Source organism: Monodelphis domestica, chromosome X, assembly GCF_027887165.1.
Source record: "Monodelphis domestica isolate mMonDom1 chromosome X, mMonDom1.pri, whole genome shotgun sequence".
Lineage (NCBI taxonomy): Eukaryota > Metazoa > Chordata > Mammalia > Didelphimorphia > Didelphidae > Monodelphis > Monodelphis domestica.
This window is the reverse complement of record NC_077235.1, coordinates 61214097-61239843: the sequence shown is the minus strand read 5'-3', so window position 1 is coordinate 61239843 and position 25747 is coordinate 61214097.

The window sequence follows — 25747 nt, the reverse complement described above, 5'->3', positions numbered from 1 at the left end:
CTAGAAACAAGGATCATTTTCTTTTCCTCCCCCCCTCCAAACACCCTCCCAATGGCGATGCGTGATTCCTCTGGGTGTCACATGTGTCCTCAGTCCAAAATCTTTTCCATGTTGTTGGTATTTTCATTAAGGTGTCCATTTAGATTCTCTCCTCAGTAATATCCCCTCCACACCTGTCGTAAAGCTGTTGCCTTTCCTCGGTGTTTTCACTCCGACCGTTTGTCCTCTGCTTGAGGGTAGTGTTTTTTTCTCCTTGATCTCTGCAGCTTGTTCAGGGACATTGCATTGTCACTTATGGAGAAGTCCATTACGTTCAATTGTATCAGTGTATCAGTCTTTGTGTACAATGTACTCCTGGCTCTACTCCTTTCACTCTATATCACTTCCTGGAGGTTGTTCCAGTCTCCATGGAATTCCTCCACTTTATTATTCCTTTGAGCACAATAGTATTCCATCACCAACATATACCATAATTTGTTCAGCCATTCTACAATTGAAGGGCATCCCCTCATTGTCCAATGTTTTGCCACCACAAAGAGCGCAGCTATGAATATTCTTGTACATGTCTTTTTCCTTATTATCTCTTTGGGGTACAAACCCAACAGATGCTATGGCTGGATCAAAGGGAAGACAGTCTTTTATTGCCCTTTGGGAATAGTTTCAAATTGCCCTCCAGAATGGTTGGATCAATTCACAAATCCACCAGCAATGAATTAATGTCCCAACGTGGCCACATCCCTTAAAAAACTTGTTACTTTCCTTTGCTGTCATGTTATCCAATCTGCTAGGTGTGAGGTGATACCTCAGAGTTGTTTTGATTTGCATCTCTCTGATTATCAGAGATTTAGAACACTTTTTCATGTGCTTATTAAGAGTTCTGATTTCTTTGGCTGAAAATTGCCTATTCATGTCCCTTGCCCATTTATCAATTGGAGAATGGCTTGATTTTTTGTACAATTGCTTTATCTCTTTATAAATTTGAGTAATTAGACCTTTGTCAGAGGTTTTTGTTATGAAGATTGTTTCCCAGTTTGTTGCTTCCCTTCTAATTTTGTTTACATTGGTTTTGTTTGTACAAAAACTTTTTAATTTGATGTAATCAAAATTGTTTATTTTATATTTTGTGACTCTTTCTATGTCTTACTTGGTTTTAAAGTCTTTCCCTTCCCACAGGTCTGACTTGTATACTATTCTGTGTTCACCTAGTTTACTTATAGTTTCTTTCTTTATGTTCAAGTCATTCACCCATTCTGAGTTTATCTTGGTGTAGGGTGTGAAGTGTTGATCCAAACCTAATCTCTCCCACACTGTCTTCCAGTTTTCCCAGCAGTTTTTGTCAAATAGTGGATTTTTGTCTCAAAAGCTGGGGTCTTTGGGTTTGTCATAGACTGTCTTGTTGAGGTCACTTACCCCAAGTCTATTCCACTGATCCTCCTTTCTGTCTCTTAGCCAGTACCAAATTGTTTTGATGACCACTGCTTTATAATATAGTTTGAGATCTGGGACTGCAAGGCCACCTTCCTTTGTATTTTTTTTTTCATTATTTCCCTGGATATCTTTGATCCTTTGTTCTTCCAAATGAACTTTGTTATGTTTTCTTCTAATTCACTAAAGAAATTTTTTGGAAGCTCAATGGGCATGGCACTAAATAGATAGATAAGTTTGGGTAGGATCATCATTTTTATTATATTGGCTCATCCTACCCATGAGCAGTTAATGTTTTTCCAATTGCTCAAGTCTGGTTTTAGTTGTGTGGAGAGTGTTTTGTAGTTGTGTTCATATAGTTCCTGTGTTTCTCTTGGCAGATAGATTCCTAAGTATTTTATTTTGTCTGAGGTGATTTTGAATGGGATTTCTCTTTCTAATTCTTTCTGTTGAGCTGTGTTGGAAATATATAGAAATGCTGATGACTTCTGCGGGCTTATTTTGTATCCTGCAACTTTGCTAAAGTTGTTGATTATTTCCACTAGCTTTTTGGTTGATTCTCTAGGATTCTTTTGGTAGACCATCATATAATCCACAAAGAGTGATAACTTGTTCTCCTCATTGCCTATTTTAATACCTTCAATTTCTTTTTCTTTTCTAATTGCTACTGATAGTATTTCTAGTACAATGTTAAATAATAGAGGTGATAATGGGCATCCTTGTTTCACTCCTGAACTTATTGGGAATGCATCTAGTTTATCCCCATTGCAGATGATGTTTGCTGATGGTTTTAGATATATACTGTTTATTATTTTTAGGAAAGGCCCTTCTATTCCTATACTTTCTAGTGTTTTCAATATGAATGTGTATTGTATTTTATCAAAGCTTTTTCTGCATCTATTGAGATAATCTTGTGAGTTTTGTTATTTTGCTCGTCGATATGGTCAATTATGTGAATGGTTTTCCTAATATTGAAGCAGCCCTGCATTCCTGGTATAAATCCTACTTGGACATAGTGAATGGCCCTCCTGAGCACTTGCTGAAGTCTTTTTGCTAGTATCCTGTTTAAGATTTTTGCATTTATGTTCATTAGGGAGATTGGTCTATAGTTTTCTTTCTCCATTTTTGACCTGCCTGGCTTTGGATTCAGTACCATGTTTGTGTCATAAAAGGAATTTGGTAGAATTCCCTGTTTGCTTATTATGTCAGATAGTTTGTATAGTATTGGGATTAGCTGTTCTTTGAATGTTTGATAGAATTCACTTGTGAATCCATCTGGCCCTGGGGAATTTCTCTTAAGGAATTCTTTGATAGCCTGTTCAATTTCTTTTTCTGATATGGGATTATTTAAAAATTCTATTTCTTCTTCTGTTAGTCTAGACAATTTGTATTTTTGTAAGTATTCATCCATATTGACTAGATGAATTCCCCAGCATTTTGATATCTTTCCCTAATTCTGACCTTTCTTCTTTTGCTATAACCTTTTAAACCAGTGGTTTAATTTAAATCAGTCCCCCTAGGAGGCGGAGTCAAGATGGTGGCCTAAAAGGAGCAGAAGTTCAGACCTCTGAAAACTCTTCCTTGCTGATCCCAAACTGAATGATCCTAGGGGACTGAAAATCAAACCTAACAACAAGACAGAGCCAAGGAACCCTCCTGCTGGACTTAATTCAAAAGGTACACCCCCCCCCCCGAAAAGCCGGAATCCGAGAACACTTGGGTTTAAGAGGAAGACAGAAGAAAAGTCCTAGGACCCATCCCCACTCCCACCCAGAGCGCTGAGATACCAGCAGCAACGGGAACTTCTGGGCGGGCAAAGATGCTAGTCTGAAGGGCAAAGCTTGAGAACAGGTTTTGCCAAGCTCAGAGCATCCAACACAGACGGTGGGGAAGGAGCTAGAGAGGGAGCATAGACCTGGCAGCCTGGCCAGAGCTTTGGAGATCCTCCATATTTGCTCCAGCCTTCCAGGAAGTTTAGGACTCAGATCACACCCAGCCCAACTAATCTGAACTTAATCCCATCAAAAGTCTCCAGAACTCAGGGAAGCCCAGGCTCCCCACCCATCCTCATTGACTGCTGGACTTTAAGCCAATCAAAAGCCTCCAGATGACATGGAAGCTCAAACCTCTAACAACCCTCCCCCAGAGACTACACTGAGAGATCTTCTGTTAAAGCTCCAAGAGGGGAGACTGACAGAAGCCCCCAAAAGGAAAAAATGAGAGGAAAGAGAGCATAGACAAATACAGGGAGTAAAGAAGGGGTAAATTTGAGCAAACAACAGAAAAAGAAGAAAGAAACTACAATAGACAGCTTCTACTCAGCAAATGGAATAGAGGGAGAGAGATAAGCAAACGATAAATCAGAAATCCCAGCAAATTGGATACAGGCTGTAAAAGAACTCAAAACACAACTAAGAGAGGCTGAAGACAATTGGGAAAAGAACTTAAAAATTAAGATAAGTCATCTGGAAACAAAGGTACTTGAACTAAAAGGAGAAAATAGTGTCTTGGAAGCCAAAATCAACCAGCGGAAAATGAGGCAAAGGAGATGAAAGACAAGGTAAAGAGGATGAAAGATGATCTTCAAAGAAAATCAGACCAGAATGAAAAGGATGAGCAAAAAGCCAGAGATGAAATCCAATCTTTAAGAACCAGAATACAACAACTGGAATTAAGTGACCTCACAAGGCAGCAGGACACTACAAAACAAAACAAAAAGAATGAAAAAATTGAGGAAAATATGAAGCATCTCATTCACAAAACAGACGATTTAGAAAATCTTTCAAGAAGAGGCAATTTAAGAATGATTGGACTACCAGAAGACCAAGACAAAAGAAAAAGCCTGGACATAATACTACAGGAAATTATTCAGGAAAACTGTCCTGATATCCTAGAATAAAAGGGGAAAGTGGAGATTGAAAGAATCCACAGATCACCTCCTGTATTTAATCCCCAACTGACAACAGAAAGAAATGTTATAGCCTAATTCAAAAACTATCAGACCAAAGAAAAGATATTACAAGCTGCTAAGAAGAAGCCATTCAGATACTAAGGAAACACGGTGAGGATAACACAGGATCTGACTGCATCCACAATGAGGGACCGAAAGGCATGGAATATGATATTCTGGAAAGCAAGGGAACTAGGTCTCCAACCAAGAATAAAATACTCATCCAAACTGACTATATTCTTACAGGGGAAAGTATGGTCATTCAACACAATAGAAGAATTCCAAGCATTTGTAAAGAAAAGAGCAGACCTGAACAGAAAATTTGAAGTCCAAGCACAGAACTCAAGAGAATCATCAAAAGGTAATTAAAAAAGAGGGGAAAAACAAAATAAAACAAAACAAAACAAAAAAATTTTAAGAGACCCAATGAGTTAAAATGATATGTATCTTATAAGAAAAGAGGTCATTGGTCACTCTTAAAAAGTGTTGTTATAACCAGGTCACCTTGAAGAATTACAATTAGAGGGAACAGTGAAAAACTATATAGGATAAAAGGACAAGACATAAATAGGTATATAGATATATGCATGCATAAATATATACATATATGTGTGTGTGTGTGTGTGTGTGTGTATACAACCAGAGCTTAAAAAAAGAGGTTAATACAAAAAGAAATGGGAAAAGAAACAAATGGGGGTAAAATTTATATGTCACAAAGAAGCTCATGGCGGTAGGCGGAGAACATTGATACACTGGAAGGGTAAAGAGGTTGGAGATAGGAAATACTCAACTCTTACATGCTTTGAAACTGACCCAAAGAGGGAAGAACAATCCAATCCATTGGGGAAGAGAATAGATTTGTGCCCTATAGGGGAGTAGAAGGGAAAAAATGGACTGGTGGGGAGAGAAGCAGTACAAGGGAGGGAGAGGGTGGGGGGGATTTTAAAAAGACTACAGGGGAAAATAAGGGAGGGAATAAGAAAGGAAGGGGTAGAAAAGGAAGTAAAATAAGGGGGGGGACTAGGGGTACTGACTATAAACAAACATTGGTATAGAAGGAAATAGCAAAAGAAGAAAAGGCAGGACCTGGAGTAGAAATCAAAATGCTGGGAAATACACAGCTAGTAATCATAACTCTGAATGTGAATGGAATGAACTCACCCATAATACGCAAGCAAATAGCAGAGTGGATTAGAATCCAAAACCCTACCATATACTGTCTGCAAGAAATACACATGAGGAAGGTAGATACACCTAGGGTGAAAGTAAGAGGATGGAGCCAAATCTATTGGGCATCAACTGATAAAAAGAAGGCAGGAGGAGCAATCATGATATCTGACAAAGCCAAAGTAAAAATAAATCTAGTTAAAAGAGATAGGGAAGGCAATTAAATTCTGATAAAAGGCAGTATAGACAATGAGGAAATATCTGTACTCAGTATGTATGCACCAAATGGCATAGCATCCAAATTTCTAAAGGAGAAACTAGAGGAGCTCAAGGATGAAATAGATAGAAAAACTATACTAGTGGGAGATCTGAACCTTCCTCTATCTGAACTAGATAAATCAAACCAAAAAATAAACAAGAAAGAGGTGAGAGAAACAAATGAAATCTTAGAAAAATTAGAGTTAGTAGATATATGGAGAAAAATAAATAGGGACAAAAAGGAATACACCTTTTCAGCAGCACATGGTACATTCACAAAAATTGATCATGTATTAGGGCACAAAATCATTGCAAACAAGTGCAAAAGAGCAGAAATAATGAATGCAACCTTCTCAGACCACAATGCAATAAAAATAATAATTAGTAAGGGTACATGGAGAGATAAATCAAAAATTAATTGGAAATTAAACAATATGATTCTCCAAAACTGGCTAGTTAAAGAACAAATCATAGAAACAATTAATAACTTTATTGAAGAAAATGACAATGGTGAGACATCCTTTCAAAACCTATGGGATGCAGCCAAAGCAGTACTCAGGGGGAAATTTATATCCTTGATTTCATATATAAATAAATTAAGAAGGGCAGAGGTCAATGAATTGGGCATGCAAATGAAAAAAACTAGAAAGTGAATAAATTAAAAATTCTCAGATGAAGACTAAATTAGAAATCCTAAAAATCAAAGGAGAAATTAATAAAATTGAAAGTCAAAGAACTGTTGATTTAATAATTAGACTAGAAGCCGATAGTGAAAAAACAAATAAAATAGACAAAGTACTAGTCAGTCAAATTAAAAAAAGGAAAGAAATAAACCAAATTGACAGTATCCAAGATGAAAAGGGAGACCTCACCTCTAATGAAGAGGAAATCAAGGCAATCATTAAAAACTACTATGCCCAATTATATGGCAACAAATATGGCAATCTAGGTGATATGGATGAATACTTACAAAAATATAAATTGCCTAGACTAAAAGAATAAGAAATAAATTACTTTAACAACCCCATATCAGAAAAAGAAATTGAACAAGACATCAAAGAACTCCCTAGAAAAAATCCCCAGGTCCAGAAGGATTCACAAATGAATTCTATCAAACATTCAAAGAACAACTAATCCCAATATTAAACAAACTATTTGACAGAATAAGCCAAGAAGGGGTTCTATCAAATTCTTTTAGAACACAAACATGGTACTGATCCCAAAGCCAGGCAGGTTAAAACAGAGAAAGAAAACTATAGACCAATCTCCCTAATGAATATAGATGCAAAAATCTTAAATAGGATATTGGCAAATAGACTCCAACAAGTCATCACAAGGGTTATCCACTATGATCAGGTAGGATTCATACCAGGAATGCAAGGATGGTTCAATATTAGAAAAACCATCCACATAATTGACCATATAAACAAATTGACAAAAATCACATGATTATCTCAATAGATGCAGAAAAAGCCTTGGACAAAATACAACACCCATTCCTATTGAAAACACTATAAAGTATAGGAATAGAAGGGCCTTTCCTAAAAATAATAAACAGTATATATCTAAAACCGTCAGCACAAGTCATCTGCATTGGGGATAAAATAGAAGCCTTCCCAATAAGATCAGGAGTGAAACAAGGATGCCCATTATCACCTTTATTATTTAACATTTTACTAGAAACACTAGCAGTAGCAATTAGAGAAGAAAAAGAAATTGAAGGTATTAAAATAGGCAATGAGGAGACCAAGCTGTCACTCTTTGCAGATGATATAATGATTTACTTAAAGAATCCTAGAGAATCAACCAGAAAGCTAATCGAAATAATCAACAACTTTAGGAAAGTTGCAGGATACAAAATAAACCCACAGAAGTCATCAGCATTTCTATGTATCTCCAACCCAGTTCAGCAGCAAGAATTAGAAAGAGAAATTCCATTTAAAGTCACCCGAGAGAATATAAAACACTTAGGAATCTATCTGCTGAGAGAAACACAGGAAATATATGAACACAACTATAAAACACTCTCCACACAACTAAAACTAGATCTAAACAATTGGAAAAACATTGATTGCTCATGGGTGGGATGAGCTAACATAATAAAAATGTCCATTCTACCCAAACTTATCTATCTATTTAGTGCCTTACCCATTGAACTACCAAAAAACTTTTTTACTGAATTAGAAAAAACCATAAATAAGTTCATTTGGAAGAACAAAAGATCAAGGATATCCAGGGAAATCATGAAAAAAAATGCAAAGGAAGGAGGACTTGCAGTCCCAGATCTCAAACTATAATATAAAGCAGTAGTTATCAAAACATTTTGGTACTGGCTAAGAGACAGAAAGGAGGATCAGTGGAATAGACTTGGCGTAAATGATCTTAGGAAGACAGTTTATGACAAACCCAAAGACCCCAGCTTTGGGGACAAAAATCCATTATTTGATAAAAACTGCTGGGAAAATTCGAAGACAGTGTGGGAAAGATTAGGTTTGGATCAACACCTCACACCCTATACCAAGATAAACTCAGAATGGGTGAATGACTTGAATATAAAGAAGGAAACTATAAGTATATTAGGTAAACACAGAATAGTATACATGTCAGATCTTTGGGAAGGGAAAGATTTTAAAATCAAGCAAGACTTAGAAAGAGTCACAAAATGTAAAATCAATAATTTTGACTACATCAAATTAAAAAGCTTTTGTACAAACAAAACCAGAGTAACTAGAATCAGAAGGGAAGCAACAAATTAGGAAACAATCTTCATAAAAACCTCTGACAAAGGTTTAATTACTCAAATTTACAAAGAGCTAAATCAATTGTACAAAAAATCAAGCCATTTTCCAATTGATAAATGGGCAAGGGACATGAATAGGCAATTTTCATTTAAAGAAATCAAAACTATTAATAAGCACATGAAAAAGTGTTCTACATCTCTTATAATCAGAGAGATGCAAATCAAAACAACTCTGAGGTATCACCTCACACCTATCAGATTGGCCAACATGACACAGCAAAGGAAAGTAAGGAATGCTGGAGGGGATGTGGCAAAATAGGGACATTAATTTATTGTTGGTCGAGTTGCGAATTGATCCAACCATTCTGGAGGGTAATCTGGAACTATGCCCAAAGGGCAATAAAAACTGTCTGCCCTTTGATCCAGCCATAGCACTGCTGGGTTTGTACCCGAAAGAGATGATAAGGAAAAAGACTTGTACAAGAATATTCATAGCTGCACTCTTTGTGGTGGCCAAAAATTGGAAAATGAGGGGATGCCCTTCAATTGGGGAATGGCTGAACAAATTGTGGTATATGCTGGTGATGGAATACTATTGTGCTAAAAGGAATAATAAAGTGGAGGAATTCCATGGAGACTGGAACAACCTCCAGGAAATGATGCAGAGTGAGAGGAGCAGAACCAGGAGAACATTGTACACAGAGACTGATACACTGTGCTATAATCAAACGTAATGGACTTCCTCATTAAAGGCAATGCAATGTCTCTGAAAAATCTGCAGGAATCTATGAGAAAAAACACTATCCTTAAGCAGAGCACAAACTGAGGGAGTAAAAACACTGAGGAAAAGCAACTGCTTGACTACAGAGGTTGAGGGGACATGATAGTGGAGAGACGCTAAATGAGCACCCTAATGCAAATACCAACAACAAGGAAATGGGTTTGGAGCAAGGACACATGTGATACCCAGAGGAATAGCACGTCGGCTAGGGGAGGGGTTGAGGGGGCGTGGGGTATGAAAATAAAATGATCTCTGTTTCCAATGAATAATGTTTGAAAACGACCAAATAAAATAATGTTTTAAAAACTAAAAATATAAATAAAAATAAATCATTTCCCCTAGTTCCCTCCCTTGTTATGCTTCCCTTTTTGGCCCCTCTTTTTTTGTTCCCTTCCCTTCCCCTCCCCCCTCTCCTTCCCTCCATTTTTGTACTTTCTTCTCCCCAGCCCCCCTTAGTTTTCCCTTCTCCCTTATCCTGTTGGATAAGATAGAATTCAAGATTGCAATGGATCTAGATGCTCTTCCCTCTCAGAGTTGATTTCACTGAGAGTAAGGTTTAAGTAATACTAATTAGCACTCTTTTCCTCTCCTTCTTATAAGATAATTCTTCCCCTCCACTTCCTGTGTGTTTCTTTGTGTGACAAAGTTTATTCTATTTAATTTATTTCTATTTCTTCAAGAATATCTTAGTACCATCATTGATCCCCCCTCCATTTTTCTTTCTTTCTTTTTTTTCCCCCTCCAAATCATGTTAATGCTCGATCTTTTCCTATGGGTGATTCTTCTGATTACTGTATTAATACATACAATTTTTGAAAGTTACAGATAACATTTCCTCCATATGTTAGTAAAAGATTTGATCTAATTGTAGCCCTAATAGAAGAGAGTTTGAGTAAAAGGAAAAAAAAACACTTTTCTCCTTTTCCTTTTCTTTCCTATTTACCTTTTCATGTTTTTCTTGCTCTTTGGATATCTTGTCTTTGGATATCAAACTTTCCACTGAGTTCTGGTCTTTTCTTTGAACATACTTGGAAATCTATTTTGTTGAATGCCCATACTTTCTCCTGGAAGTATATAGTCAGTTTTGATGGGTAGTTGATTTTTGGTTGAAGACCCAGTTCTCTTGCCTTTCTGAATATCATGTTCCAGGCTTTTCCGTCTCTTAGAGTGTTCATTCCTAGGTCTTATGTAATCTTTATTGGCAGTCCTCTGTATCTGAAGTTTCCTTTCTTAGCTTCTTGTAAGATTTTCTCCTTAGCTTGGAAGTTCTTGAATTTGGCAACTACATTCCTGGGGGTTGTCTTTTGGGGATTTAGTATAGAGGGTTTTCTATGAACCCTTTCCATTTCTATTTTGCCCCCTTGCTTGAGAACATCAGGGTATTTTTCTTCGATGATTTCTTGTAGTATGGCATCAAGATTTTTGTTTATCTCTGGTTTTTCAGGTAGACCAATGATTCTCAAGTTGTCTCTCCTTCCTTTGTTTTCCTGGTCTGTCACCTTGTCAGTGAGATATTTTATGTTTTCTTCTAATTCATTAATTTTTTGACTTTGCTTTATTATTCTTGCTGTTTTGCAAGATCATTGTCTTCCAGTTGCTTAATTCTGATCTAAGGACTGATTTTGCTTTTCAGTTTGGTCTGCCCTTCTGTTTGAAGCTTCCAGTTCTGTCTCCAATTGGGAGTTCTTGTCTTTCAGGCTGCTGACCTCTTTCTTAATTTTTTCCCATTTTTCTTGCAGGAAGGTTTCCATCTTTTGGATAAGCTCCATTTTGAGTTCTTCCAGAGCTTGTGGATAATTTCAATTTTGGGGGGCATGTTTTGATTTTGTTTGAATTTCATCCTCTTTTCCCTCTGTAGCCTGGGTTTTCCCTCTGTAAAAGTTTTCAATACTCACTTTTTTCCCTTTCTTCTTGGAGGGTTGATTTTGGGCAGTGTGAGCCATCCCTTTGGTGGTTTTCCCTTTCCTTTTTAGTCAGAAGTCTGGGTGAGATGGGCGGGTTTTCAGTGGATTTCCCTCGGACTGGTTCTTCCCAGCCTCTGCAGTTTGTTAGTGCACCCGCCCTCATGCTCTGGGGTCTCTTCTCTCTGGAGGGCAGGAGTCTCCTGTAATACTGCTCTGAGGGGTAGTTCCCTGGTATCCCTTGTCAGCTCCCAAGGACCCTGGCGTGCCTTCCACCCTTACTACAGTGTTGAGTGGAGCTTTTGCCTCAGGCAATTTCTACAGTTTCTCGAGACTCCACAGTGTTTGCAGTTTGTAAGAGCCCCCGCAGTCTGTGCTCTCTCCAGTGCGCAGGGGTCTCCAGTGAAACTGCACTGAGGGGTAGTTCCCTGGCAGTCCTCGTTAGATCCCAAGGGTCCTGGTTTGCCCCCCCCAGACAGAGACATTCTTCACTCACTCGCTGTCTCCAGTGAGTGCATTAGCCCCTATTCTGGTTCTGTAGGTGGGGTGGGGGAGGGGTAGCTCAGTTCACGTTTGTGTGCAAACTTTTCCTCCTTCTTATAGTGTGGAAATGTTCAAACCCCACATACCTTCATTGCTGTGGTGTACTGGAGAGTCCCTCCATTCTTCTAAGGATGATTTTTATGCTCTTTTGAGGTAGTATATTTTGTTCCATGCCGGGGGAGAGGAAGTGATTTGGGTCTAGATTGCAGCCATGTTTACCCAGAAGTCCCCTGTTGGAAGTTTTGAATTTCTAAGCTCAAATCCTCATTTCCCTTAACCATGTTTCAATTGGGAAATGGCTGATTTTTTTCAATCATTTATAATTTATTTTTCACTATATTCCCCCTTTTCCATGATATATTTTCTTTCCCTTACCTTTCCCTCTCCCTCCTCCTAAAGCCCACAAACAATTCCAATAGGCTATGCAAATATTATCAATTGATACATTTTTTCATATTATTCATTTTTGGTAGACAGTGCAAATCCAATACCCATAAATACACGTGATAAGTGATTTCAGGGTTTTTTTTTGTTGCATTTCTCCTCCCAGTGTCCTTTCTTTCATTTTGGATACATTCTTTCACATAAGGCCTTCAGGGGGTGTCCTGATTTGTTGTACTGCTTATAGTAGCATAGTCCACTGCATTGTATTCTTCTGAAAGTTTTAGATTGAGTGTACAATTCTCTGCTGATTTTGCTGATATCACTCAGCATCAGTTCAATGAGGCTCTCCCATTTTTTGCAGAAGTCCTCCAGATCCTCATCCCAACAGTCCAATACTATTGCATCATTATCATATAGCACAATTAATTTAGCCATTCCCCAATATTGGGTGAACCCTTTATTTTCCAATTTTTTACCACTACAATAGGGCAGCTATCAATATTTTGCAAAATGACATTTCATTATTACCTCTTTAGGGGTAAAATACAGGAATGGTCTTGCTGGAAAAAAAGGCATGCAATCTTTTCAAGCCCTTTGGACAGAATTCTCAATTTCTTACCACAATTGTTGGATCAATTCACAACTATAGCAGCAATGCCTTAGTTTCAGATTTTGCCTTATCCTCTCCTATAGTTAAAATAGTTTTTCATGTGATTATTGGAAGTTTTGAATTTCTAATCTTAAATCTTCATTTCCCTTAACCATTTGTCAATTAGGAGATGGTAATTCTTTTCAATTGTTTATTATTCATTTTTCAGTATATTCCCATTTTTCCATGATTTATTTTCTCCTTTTCCTTTCCCCCTCCTTCCTCCCAGAGCACACAAGCAATTCCAATAGGTTTTGCAAATGTTATTAATTGATACATTTTTCCATATTATAAGTTTTTGCTAGAAAGTGATCATCTAAAGCCTCAAGTCCAAATCCAGTACCCATAAATGCGTGTGACAAGTGATGTCAGGTTTTTTTTTCATTTTTACTCCTATAGCTTTCTCTCATTTTGGATATGTTCTTTCATATAAGGCCTTTAGGATATTCCTGGATTGTTGCATTGTTACTTGTAGCAAAGTCCATAGCATTGCATTCTTCAGAAATGTCTTAATTTTTGTCTACAATGCTCTCCTGATATTGCTGGTACTATTCAGCATCAGCTCATTGAGGCTCCCCCATTTTTTATAGAAATCCTCCAGATCCTCATCCTAACAGTACAATACTATTGCATCACTACCATATAGCATAATTGATTCAGCCATTCCCCAGTCTTTGGACAATGCTTCATTTTCTACTTTTTTACTACTACAATTGGGCAGCTCTCAATATTTTGTACAATGACATTTCATTATTACCTCTTTGGGGTAGAAATGCAGGAATGGTGCTGCTGGGAAAAAGGCATGCAATCTTTTCAAGCCCTTTGGACAGAATTCTCAATTTCCTACTACAATGGTTGGATTAATTCACAACTCAATCAACATTACCTTAGTTTCCAATTTTGTCTTATCGACTCCAATACATCAAACAGTTTTTCATGTGATTATTGTAAGTTTTGAATTTTTCATGTGAAATTTTCCTCTTCATGTTACTTGTGCATTTTTAAATTGGGAGATGGCTGATTTTTTTCAGTTGTTTAAAATTCATTTTTCAGTATATTCCCATTTTTACATGATATATTTTCTTTCCCTCCTCTTTCCTCCTGCCTCCTCCCAGAGCCCACAATCAATTCCAATAGGTTTTTCAAATGTTATCTATTGATACATTTCCCCATATAATTCATTTTTTTCTAGACAGTGATCATTTAAAACCTTACCCTCAAATCACATATCTCTATTTATTATTATTTTTTTATGTTGCTCCTTGTATTTGCTCCTAGTGGATCGGGGCTCCAACATGTTTTTTCTTATTGCTTTTTGTCTTCTGTCCCCTAAAGACTTTTCTTTTTCAATGTTTTCCCTTCCCTGTCAGAATCCTGAATGAGGTTTGTTAGATCTGTGATCTTTTTTGAGTAGCTGCTGTGGAAAGCTTTCCCCCCAGATGTTATCTTTCCACCCTCTGCTGCCTTTTTTGTTGTGAGTTATGATTCTTTGGGTTCTCTGTGCGGCTCAGTCCTTAGTGTTCCCGGGAAGGCCTTGCAGTTCCCTGAGTGTTAAGTCTTTGTTGCTTTCAGGCTGCCTCGAGAATATAGAGATTGCCTGGGCTCTCACTCTCTGTCTGTCACAAAAGCTGGTGTGGGGGAGGGCTGATCAGCTTGGGTTTTGATTCGTGCAGATTTGCCCTATCATAGCATTGAAATTGCATTTCACTTCCTACCTGAAAAGCTCTTTCCAGTCTAGAAGGCCCTTTACTGGTACAGTCTGGGTTCCAATCATTTTGAGGTGTTTGTTAATGATGGTTTTTAAGGAGAATCAGAAGGCTTGGGAAAGAACACCTCCATCGTGGCTCTGCCTACTTTTTTCATATTTCCCCATGTTTTTATGATTTGTTTTCTTTCCTTTCCCTCCTCTCTTCCACCTACAGAGCCTAGAAACAATTCTCATAATTTGTACAAATGTTATCCATTGATACATTTTTCCACAATATAAAAATTTGCTAGACAGTGAATGTTTCAAGCCTCAACCCCAAATCAAATACCAATAAATACATACAATAAATTATATCAGCCTTTTTATTTTCATTTATACACCCGAAGTTCTTTCTCTCGATGTGGATAGCATTCTTTCACATAAGGCCTTCAGGGGTGTCCTTGTTTGTTTTATTGCTACTAGTAGCAAAGTACATTGCATTACATTCTTCAGAAATGTCTTACTTTCTGTCTACAATGTTCTCCTGATGTTTCTGGTACCATTCAGCATCAGTTCATTGAGGCTCTCCCATTTTTTTACAGAAATCCTCCAGATCCTCATCCTGACAGTACAGTACTATTGCATATGTGACATCATATAGCACAATTGATCTAGCCATTCTCCAATCTTGGGAGCCTCATTTTCCAATTTTTTACCATCACAATTGGGTGGCTAAGAATATTACCTCTTTGGAGGTAGATGTACAGGAATGGTATTCCTGGATAAAAAACATGCAAGCATGCAATCTTTTAAAGCCCATTGGACAAAATTATCAATTTCCTTCGAAAACTGTTCAACTAATTCACAACTCCACCAGCAATACTTTAGTTTAAACTTTTTTTGTTATCCCCTCCAATACTTAAAGTAGTTTTTCATGAGATTATTGGATGTTTTGATTTTCTGATCTGAAATATTGCTATTATTGTCCCCTGACCATTTATTTGTCTGATGGGTAATGGCTGATTTTTTGGAATCATTTAAAATTCATGTTTCAGTATATTCCTATTTTTCCAAAATTCATTTTTGTCCCTATCTCTCCCTTCTCCTCCCTTCTCCCAGACCCCAAAAGGAATTCTACTAGGTGTTACTAATGTAATTAATTGATGTTCCCATATTATTCATTTTTGTTAGACAGTGATCATTTAAAGCCTCAACTCCTAATACATACTCATAAATACATGTGATAAGTGATGCCTTTTTTTTTCTTGCATTTCTCCTCCACCAGTTCTTTCTCTCATTGTGGATAACATTCTTTCACAAGAGGTCTTCTGGAATGTCCTAGCTTGTTGCATTGCCGCCTGTAGGAAAGATCTGAAATGTTTTACTTTTTGTGTACAATGTTCTCCTGATTTTGCTCATATCACTGAGCATCAGTTCATTGAGTATCTCTCATCTTTTACAGAAATCCTCCAGATCCTCATCCTGACAGTTCAGTACTATTGTATCACCATCATATAACACAGTTTCCTCAGCTATTCCCAAATATAGGGATAACCTTTCATTTTCCAATTTTTTACCGCTACAATAGTGTGGCTCTGAATGTTTTGTCCATTGATTTTCCATTATTGCCTCTTATCAGGTAGAAATGCAGGAATTGTATTGCTGGAATAAAGATATGCAATCTTTTAAAGTCCTTTGGACAGAATTCTAAATTTCATTCCACAATAGTTGGATCACTACCATAATTTGCAATTTTGTCTTATCCCTTCCAATACTTAAAATTGTTTTTGATGTAATCATTGGATGTTTTAATTTCTGATCTGAAATATTGCTATTCAGGTCCCTTGACCATTTATTTTGAATTTTGAAATTCATTTTTCAGTTTATTCCTATTTTCCATGATATATTTCCTTTCCCTCCTCTTCCCCCCTCCCTCCTTGCAAAGCACAGAAGAAATTCCAATAGCTTGTACAAATGTTATCATTTTTTCATATTATTCATTTGTGGTAAACAGTGATCATTCCAAACCTCAACTCCAAATCCAATACCAATAAATACATGTGAGAAGTAATGTCAGTTTTTTTTTTGCATTTCTACTCCCACAGGTCTTTCTCTCAATGTGGATTGCATTCTTTCTCATGAGGTCTTCTGCAGTGTACTGGCTTGTTGCATTGCTACTAGTCACAAAGTCCATTGCATTGGATTCTTCTGAAATATTTTTTATTTTCTGTGCACAATGTCCTCTGATTTTGCTCATATCACTCAGGATCAGTTCATTGATGGTTTCTCATTTTTATAGAAATCCTCCAGAAATTCATCCTGACAGTACAATAGTATTGCATCACCACCATATAGCCCAATTTCCTCAGCCATTCCCCAATCTAGGGACATCCCGTCATTTTGCATTTTTTTTAACCACTATGATAGGGATGTTAGGAATATTTTGTACAATGATTTTTCATTATTACCTCTTTTCAGGTAGAAATGCAGGAATGGTATTGCAGGATAAAAGGCATGCAATTTTTTAAAGCCCTTTTGACAGAATTATCAATTTCCTCCTACAATGGTTGGATCAATTTACATCTCTATCAGCAATACCTTAGTTTCCAATTTTGTCTTATAGCCTCCAATACATAAAACATTTTTCATGTGATTATTGGAAGTTTTGAATTTCTTATCTGAAATCTTCCTTCTCTTGTCCCTTGACCATTTGTAAATTTGGGGATGGTTGGATTTTTAAAATTGTTTAAAATTCATTTTTCCATATGTTCACATATTTCTATAATTCATTTAGTTGCCCTCCCCTCTTCTCTCTCCCACTCAGACCCCACAAGGAATTCTAATATGTAGAATAAATGTTTTCTATTGATGCATTTTTCATATTTCTCAATTTTCTAGACAGTGATATTTTAATGCCTCATCTCCAAATCCAATGCCCATAAATACATGTGATAAATGATGTCAGGTTTTTTTTTTTGCATTTCTACTCCCACAGTTCTTTCATTCTTTTACATAAGACCTTCAGAAGTGTCCTGGCTTGTTGCATTGCTAATAGTAGCAACTTAGATTGCATTGGATTCTTTTGAAATGTTTTACTTTCAGTGTACAATGTTCTTCTGGTTTTGCTCATATAACTCAGCATCAGTTCAATGAGGCTCTCCCACTTTTTTACAGAAATCCTCCAAATCCCCATCCTGACAGTACAATACTACTGCATCACCATAATATAGCATAATTTGTTCAGTCATTCCTCAATCTAGGGACAACCCTTTATTTTTCCAATTTTTTTGCCACTACAATAGGGTGGCTAGGAACATTTTTGTTCCATGATTTTTCATTATTACCTCTTTTGGGGTAGAAATGCAGGATTGGCATGGATGGCAAAAAGGCATGTAATCTTTTAAAGCCCTTTGGACAGAATTCTCAATTTCCTTCCACAATGGTTGGATCTAGTCAGAACTCTACCAGCAATACCTTAGTTTCCAATTTTGTCTTATCCCCTCCAAAACTCAAGACAATTTTTCATGGTATCATTTGAAGTTTTAAATTGTTTAAAATTAATTTTTTATATAGTGCCCTATTTTTATAACATATTTTCTTTCCCTCCTTTTTTTCTCTTCTTCCTCCCATAGCCCACAAGAAGTTTTAATATGTTGTACAAATATTATTCAACTCCAAATCCCATACCCATAAATACATATGATTGGTGATGCCAGGTTTTTTTTTGCATTTCTACCTCTACAATTCTTTCTCTAATTGTGTATATGTCTCTTGACCATTTGTCAATTGGGGGATAGAAAATTCACTTAACTTTTGATTTCCCAGTCCTTAGCCTTATGTCTTTGTGTTGTTACTAAGACATAAACTAAGGGTTTAAAAAAACCAGACCCAAGTTGGAGGCTTTTAGAGGCTGACATTCTTCTTAGTTTGGGAAGAATAATAAACATGGATATATAAAAATATATATGTAATATTATACAATATTAAAATAAAGCTTAAGTATGAATTTTGTTTTGCTTTCTTTTCTTCATCAAGGAGAGTGATCTTCTGAGTGAGAAAGAAGGAACAGAAATGGTTAACACAATTGAAATCATATGTAAATGAAGAAGTAGAAGTAGAGTCAAATAGCTGTCTTTGAGTTTGTCACAAGTCTGAGATGAACTTTATGGCCTGGTGTTAGTGCTGTACAGAGAAGTGTGAAGGATCTTGAAGGGGAGGGCATATTTACATGAGGTATATTTCTCTACATCTCCCTCAATACACACATCACCCCCAAGCCATTCCTTCTTATATATCAAAGAACAAAAGAGATGGAGGAAAGCATTATATCAAAACTTTCAAGCACAACTCAAAAGTCTGACATTTTTTCTCTAATCTTTCCATATATGCAAGAAGGAGAGGTGTTATCTTCTCCTATCTCTTATAGGTCAATTGTGATCATTGTAGTTTTCCAGCATTCAATTTTTATTATTTTGTTGCTGATGTCTGGGACACGGTATTAAAGCAATGGCTTGTGAGCTTATGGAAAGGTAAGAGTAATTACAAAGTGCTGTGTATCTTTCTTAAGAACACATTTTGTCAAACTAAACTTGTCTTCTTTTTTAACAGGGACACTGGTAGTTCAGGGGAATACTCTGGATATAATTTACCTAGATTTAGGGAAAGAGTTTGTTAGTGTCTTGTAGTGAAAAGGGAAGAATGTGGGTCATATTGGTGCCACGAGATGGATTCTGAACTGGTTGGCACCATGTAGTAGTTATTAATGAGCCAGTTTCAACTTCAGTAAAGTTTCTATCAGAGAGTGCTCCAGGGCTATATCTTTGGCCCTGTGTATTTTTATCAATGGCAATCATTTATTACAACTGAAACCACAGAAAGTAAGAGTGTTACTTCAGATTATCATACCTCAAGATATATCAATGGGCTCTATAGTGAAACTTAATGAAAATGAAATTTAATAGGGATAAATGTCATATGAGAAAATCAGCTTTACAAGCCCATGATGGAGGGGGTGATGGGGCCATACACCAATCATGTGGAAAAAAGCTGAGGTTTCTAGTGGACTGAATGCTTAAAAATGAATAAGCTCTGTATATGTCTTTGAATATTTCAGTGGATCCTTGATCTTGTCAATGCGGACCCTCCGTCAGTACAGTATGTATCTTTTCTTTTATATCCTGTGTACTTCTTGTTGACAATCTCCTCCACCACTGAAGATGTAGGCAACATGTTGACAGCCTTACTTTAGATTTCTTTATTTTTTGTGGGTACCAGTATTCCACTAGGGTTGTCCATCTGCTATCCCTCCATCTCTTAACATGACCATTTCCTTTAAAAATATTTTTTCTCATTAAAATTTTTTTTGCCTTTTTTGGTTATTTTGGTTATATTTATTTGGTTATTATTTACTTGGTTTTATATGTTTGGGTTATTTTTATTTGGATATTTTTAGTTATTATTTTTTGTCATTTTGGAAGGTTATTTTTATTTTTTGGTAATACATCAAAGTATGTCTGCATACAAAGAGGAATGAAAAAAGAAGATTCTGTGTACAGAACTGTGATTCTCCAATATATTCAGCTTGTTCTTTAAAAAAAACCACATTCATAATAGATTTAGTATGCTGGTTGTAAAGCTGTTGCAATGTCTGCATTTCCCTTTCTTTTCTTTTTTTTTTGCATTTCCCTTTCAACACCTTTCTTTTATCTGTGTATTTTTAATGCTTACTTGATGATATTATCATTCTTTTCTTTCTTTTTTTTGCATCACCTTCAGTTAAGCCCAGCTATCCTCACTGATTTTCTCCATTTAAAAATGTAATAACAAAAACAACATCCCACTACCCTCAACCAAACTTTCCTTATTATTAATAAACATAGACAATGAAAACCTATATACACATTGGCCATGTTTGAAAATGTATGTCTCATTTTGTATCCCAAGTCCAGTGATGGCAAACCTATGGTATGATTGCCAAAGATGGCATGAAGAACACTCCCTGTGGGCACTCAGTCACTCTCCCTCCTCATCCCCCACCCCCAGAATTCATTACTAGAAGGGGAGAGGGACTTGGGCAGAACTATTTCCTTTCCCTTTTCCACCATATGACATTTTTTCACATCCCCACCCCTCTGCCCAGTAGCACAATGGGAGTGCTTCCCCTTTGTTGGGTATGGGGGATGGGGTGTACCCAGCATGTAGTGGGGGGAGGGGCATGGCACTTAGTCTGGGAGATGGGAGCTACTAGCCCCAGCACTCCATCTCTAAAAGGTTCACCATCACTGCTCTAATCTATCATCTTTATCCTGAGATGGGCATTCCTCATTGGCCCTCAAGGAATGCTGTTGTATTAATTGGATTTCTTAAGTTTTTCAGAATCACTTTTCTTTACATTGTTGTCATCACTGTTTAAAGTTTTCTCTGGCCTCTGTTCCCTTCATGATATGGTTTAGTGGGTAGGATACTGGTTTTAGAGCTAAGAAGCCCTGAGTTCCAATTCCACCTTCCACGCTATCTAGTTATGTTAACCTATGCAAGTCACTTCCTCATCCGGGGGCTTAGTTTCCTCTTCTGCAAAACTAGTGGGTAGGACTAGGTGGGTTCTGAGGGCCCTTACAGTTCTAGATCTAGGATCCTGTGTGTAACTTTGGGCAAATCCTTTCTTCTCCTGTTGCTTCAGTTTTTCCTCTTCTGTAAAATGAGGATAGCAACCCCTTAGAAGGCCCCTGTGATGTTTTCCAGCTCTATATTTAAGATGTTTTGATCTTAAAGAGTCTTTATTGGCTTATACAAGTTTTTCCATGTTTCTCTAAAACTATCCTCTTCATCATTTCTTAAGATCCAATACTATTTAGTCCCATTTATATGCCACAGTTTGTTTAACCATTCCTCAACTGATGGGCTCTCTCTTGGTTTCCAGTTCTTTGCTACAACTGAAAGTTGTCTCAAAAGATTTAGTGAAACTTTTAAGTTTTCTTTTAAAGCTTCAAACTGCACCAAGACTTTTAGGACACTGTACCTTTTCTACATATGAATCCTTTGCTTTTATTTTTACATCACTTGCATTTCTCAGTGTTTCCCATCCAGAGAACCATTCCTTATAAACATAAAAATAAAAAGGAAAATAGCGACCACCATCACAACAGCACAGCAGAACAAAGCAGCACATCAAACAAATCTGCCTCTATCTGCAGCGTTGCACATCCATGGACTCCTGCCTTTGTAGAGATCCTGGAGAGCATAGAGAACACCTCTCTTTCCAAATGGACATTTCTTTGTCGGCTTCCTTGATTTCCTTTATAATTAGATCCATGGATTCACAAGTGAATTCTATCAAACTTTTAAAGAACAATTAATCCCAAACTATTTGACAAAATAAGCAAAGAAGGAGTCTTAACAAATTCTTTTTATGACACAAATATGGTACTGATTCCAAAGCTAGGGATACCAAAAACAGAAAGAAAACTACAAACCAATCTCCTTAATGAACATCAATGTAAAAATCTTAAGTGAAACACTAGCAAAGAGACTATAGCAAGTTATCACAAAGATTATTCACTATGACCAGGTGGATTTTTATCAGGAATGCCAGGCTGGTTTAATATTAGGAAAACCATGCACATAATTGGCATTATCAATAACCAGCCTAACAGAAATCACATGATGATCTCAATACATGCAGAAAAAAGCCTTTGACAAAATACAATACCCATTCTTATTGAGAACACTAGAAAATATAGGATAAAAGGGCCTTTTCTCAAAATAAGTAGTATTTATTTAAAACCATCAGCAAAGATAATCTGCAATGGGGATAAGTTAGAAGCCTTCCCAATAAGTTCTAAACAATTGGAAAACATTAATTGCTCATGGGTAGGACAAGCTAATATAATAAAAATGACAAGCCTGTCTTAATTAATTTACTTATTCAGTGCCACATCTAACAAACTACCAAAAAACTATTTTATATAATTAGAAAAAATAATTACAAAATTCATCTGGAAGGACCAAAGATCAAGAATATCTAGGGCACTAATGAAAAAAAAATGTGAAGAATGGGGGCCTAGCAGTACCAGATTTTAAACCGTACTATAAAGCATTTATCACCAAAACAATATGGTACTGGCTAAGAGATAGAAGGGTGGATCAGTGGAATAGACTAGGGGTAAATAACCTCAGCAACTTTGTGTTTTTTTTAAATAATATTTTATTTGATCATTTCCAAGCATTATTCATTAAAGACAAAGATCATTTTCTTTTCCTACCCCCATAGCCGACGCGTGATTCCACTGGGTGTCACATGTGTTCTTGATTCGAACCCATTGCCATGTTGTTAGTATTTGCATTAGCGTTTCGTTTAGAGTCTCTCCTCTGTCATGTCCCCTCAACCCCTGTAGTCAGGCAGTTGCTTTTCCTCAGTGTTTCTACTCCCACAGTTTATCCTCTGCTTATGAATAGTGTTTTTTCTCCTAGATCCCTGCAGATTGTTCAGGGATATTACACCACTACTAATGTAGAAGTCCATTACATTTGATTATACCACAGTGTATTAGTCTCTGTGTACAATGTTCTCCTGGTTCTGCTCCTTTCGCTCTGTATCACTTCCTGGAGGTCGTTCCAGTCACTTTATTATTCCTTTTAGCACAATAGTATTCCATCACCAACATATACCACAATTTACTCAGCCATTCCCCAATTGATGGGCATCCCCTCCTTTTCCAGTTTTTGGCCACCACAAAGAGCGCAGCTATGAATATTTTTGTACAAGTCTTTGTGTCCATTATCTCTTTGGGGTACAGACCCAGCAGTGCTATGGCTGGATCAAAGGGGAGACATTCTTTTGTTGCCCTTTGGGCATAGTTCCAAATTGCCCTCCAGAATGGTTGGATCACTTCACAACTCCACCAGCAATGAATTAATGTCCCTACTTTGCCACATCCCCTCCAGCATTCATTACTTTCCTTTGCTATCATGCTAGCCAGTCTACTTGGTATGAGGTGATACCTCAGAGTTATTTTGATTTGCATCTCTCTGATTATAAGAGATTTAGAACACTTCTTCATGTGCTTATTAATAGTTTTGATTTCTTTATCTGAGAACTGCCTATCCATGTCCCTTGCCCATTTATCAATTGGAGAATGGCTTGATTTTTTGTACAATTGATTTAGCTCTTTGTAAATTTGAGTAATTAAATCTTTGTCAGAGGTTTCTATGAAGATTTTTTCCCAATTTGTTGTTTCCCTTCTGATTTTAGTTACATTGGTTTTGTTTGTACAAAAGCTTTTTAATTTGATGTAGTCAAAATTATTTATTTTACATTTTGTGATTCTTTCTATGTCTTGCTTGGTTTTAAAGTCTTTCCCCTCCCAAAGGTCTGACATGTATACTATTCTGTGTTTACCCAATTTACTTATGGTTTCCTTCTTTATGTTTAAGTCATTCACCCATTTTGAATTTATCTTGGTGTAGGGTGTGAGGTGTTGATCTATTCCTAATCTCTCCCATACTGTCTTCCAATTATCCTAGCAGTTTTTATCAAATAGTGGATTTTTGTCCCAAAAGCTGGGATCTTTGGGTTTATCGTATACTGTCTTGCTGAGGTCCCTTTCCCCCAGTCTATTCCACTGATCTTCCTTTCTGTTTCTTAGCCAGTACCAAATTGTTTTGATGACTGCTGCTTTGTAATATAGTTTAAGGTCTGGGACTGTAAAGCCCCCATCATATGTGTTTTTTTTTCATTATTTCCCTGGATATCCTTGATCTTTTGTTATTCCAAATGAATTTTGTTATTTTTTTCCTAAATCAGTAAAGAAATATTTTGGGAGTTCAATGGGTATGGCACTAAATAGATAAATAAGTTTGGGTAGGATGGTCATTTTTATTATATTGGCTCGTCCTATCCATGAGCAGTTAATGTTTTTCCAATTGTTCAAGTCTAGTTTTAGTTGTGTGGTGAGTGTTTTGTAGTTGTGTTCATATAGTTCCTGTGTTTTTCTCGGGAGATAGATTCCTAGGTATTTTATTTTGTCTAAGGTGATTTTGAATGGGATTTCTCTTTCTAGTTTTTGCTGCTGAGCTGTGTTGGAGATATATAGAAAAGCTGATGACTTATGTGGGTTTATTTTGTATCCTGCAACTTTGCTAAAGTTGTTGATTATTTCAATTAGCTTTTTGGTTGAATCTCTAGGATTCTTTAAGTAGACCATCATGTCATCTGCAAATAGCGATAACTTGGTCTCCTCCTTGCCTATTTTGATGCCTTCAATTTCTTTTTCTTCTCTAATTGCTACTGCTAGTGTTTTTAGTACAATGTCAAATAGTAGAGGTGATAATGGGCATCCTTGTTTCACTCCTGATCTTATTGGGAATGCATCTAGTTTATCCCCATTGCAGATGATATTAGCTGTTGGTTTTAGATATATACTGTTTATCATTTTTAGGAATGACCCTTCTATTCCTATGCTTTCTAGTGTTTTTAATAGGAATGGGTGTTGTATTTTATCAAAGGCTTTTTCTGCATCTATTGAGATAATCATGTGATTCTTGTTGGTTTGTTTGTTGATGTGGTCAATTATGTGGATGGTTTTCCTAATATTGAACCAGCCCTGCATCCCTGGTATAAATCCTACTTGATCATGATGGATGACCCTTCTGATCACTTGCTGGAATCTTTTTGCTAGTATCCTATTTAAGATTTTTGCATCTATATTCATTAGGGAGATTGGTCTATAGTTTTCTTTCTCTGTTTTTGACCTGCCTGGTTTTGGAATCAGTACCATGTTTGTGTCATAAAAGGAGTTTGGTAGAACTCCCTCTTTGCTTATTATGTCAAATAATTTGTATAGTATTGGGATTAACTGTTCTCTGAATGTTTGATATAATTCACTGGTGAATCCATCAGGCCCTGGGGATTTTTTCTTAGGAAGTTCTTTGATGGGTTGTTGGATTTCATTTTCTGATATGGGATTATTTAAGAATTCTATTTCCTCTTCTGTTAGTCTAGGCAGTTTGTATTTTTGTATATATTCATCCATATCACCTAAATTGTTGTATTTATTGCCATATAATTGGGCAAAGTAATTTCTAATGATTGCCTTAATTTCCTCTTCATCGGAGGTGCTGTCCCCCTTTTCATCTTTGATGCTGTTAATTTGCTTTTCTTCCTTCCTTTTTTTAATTAGATTGACCAGTACTTTGTCTATTTTGTTTGTTTTTTCAAAGTACCAGCTTCTTGTCTTATTTATTAAATCAATAGTTCTATCACTT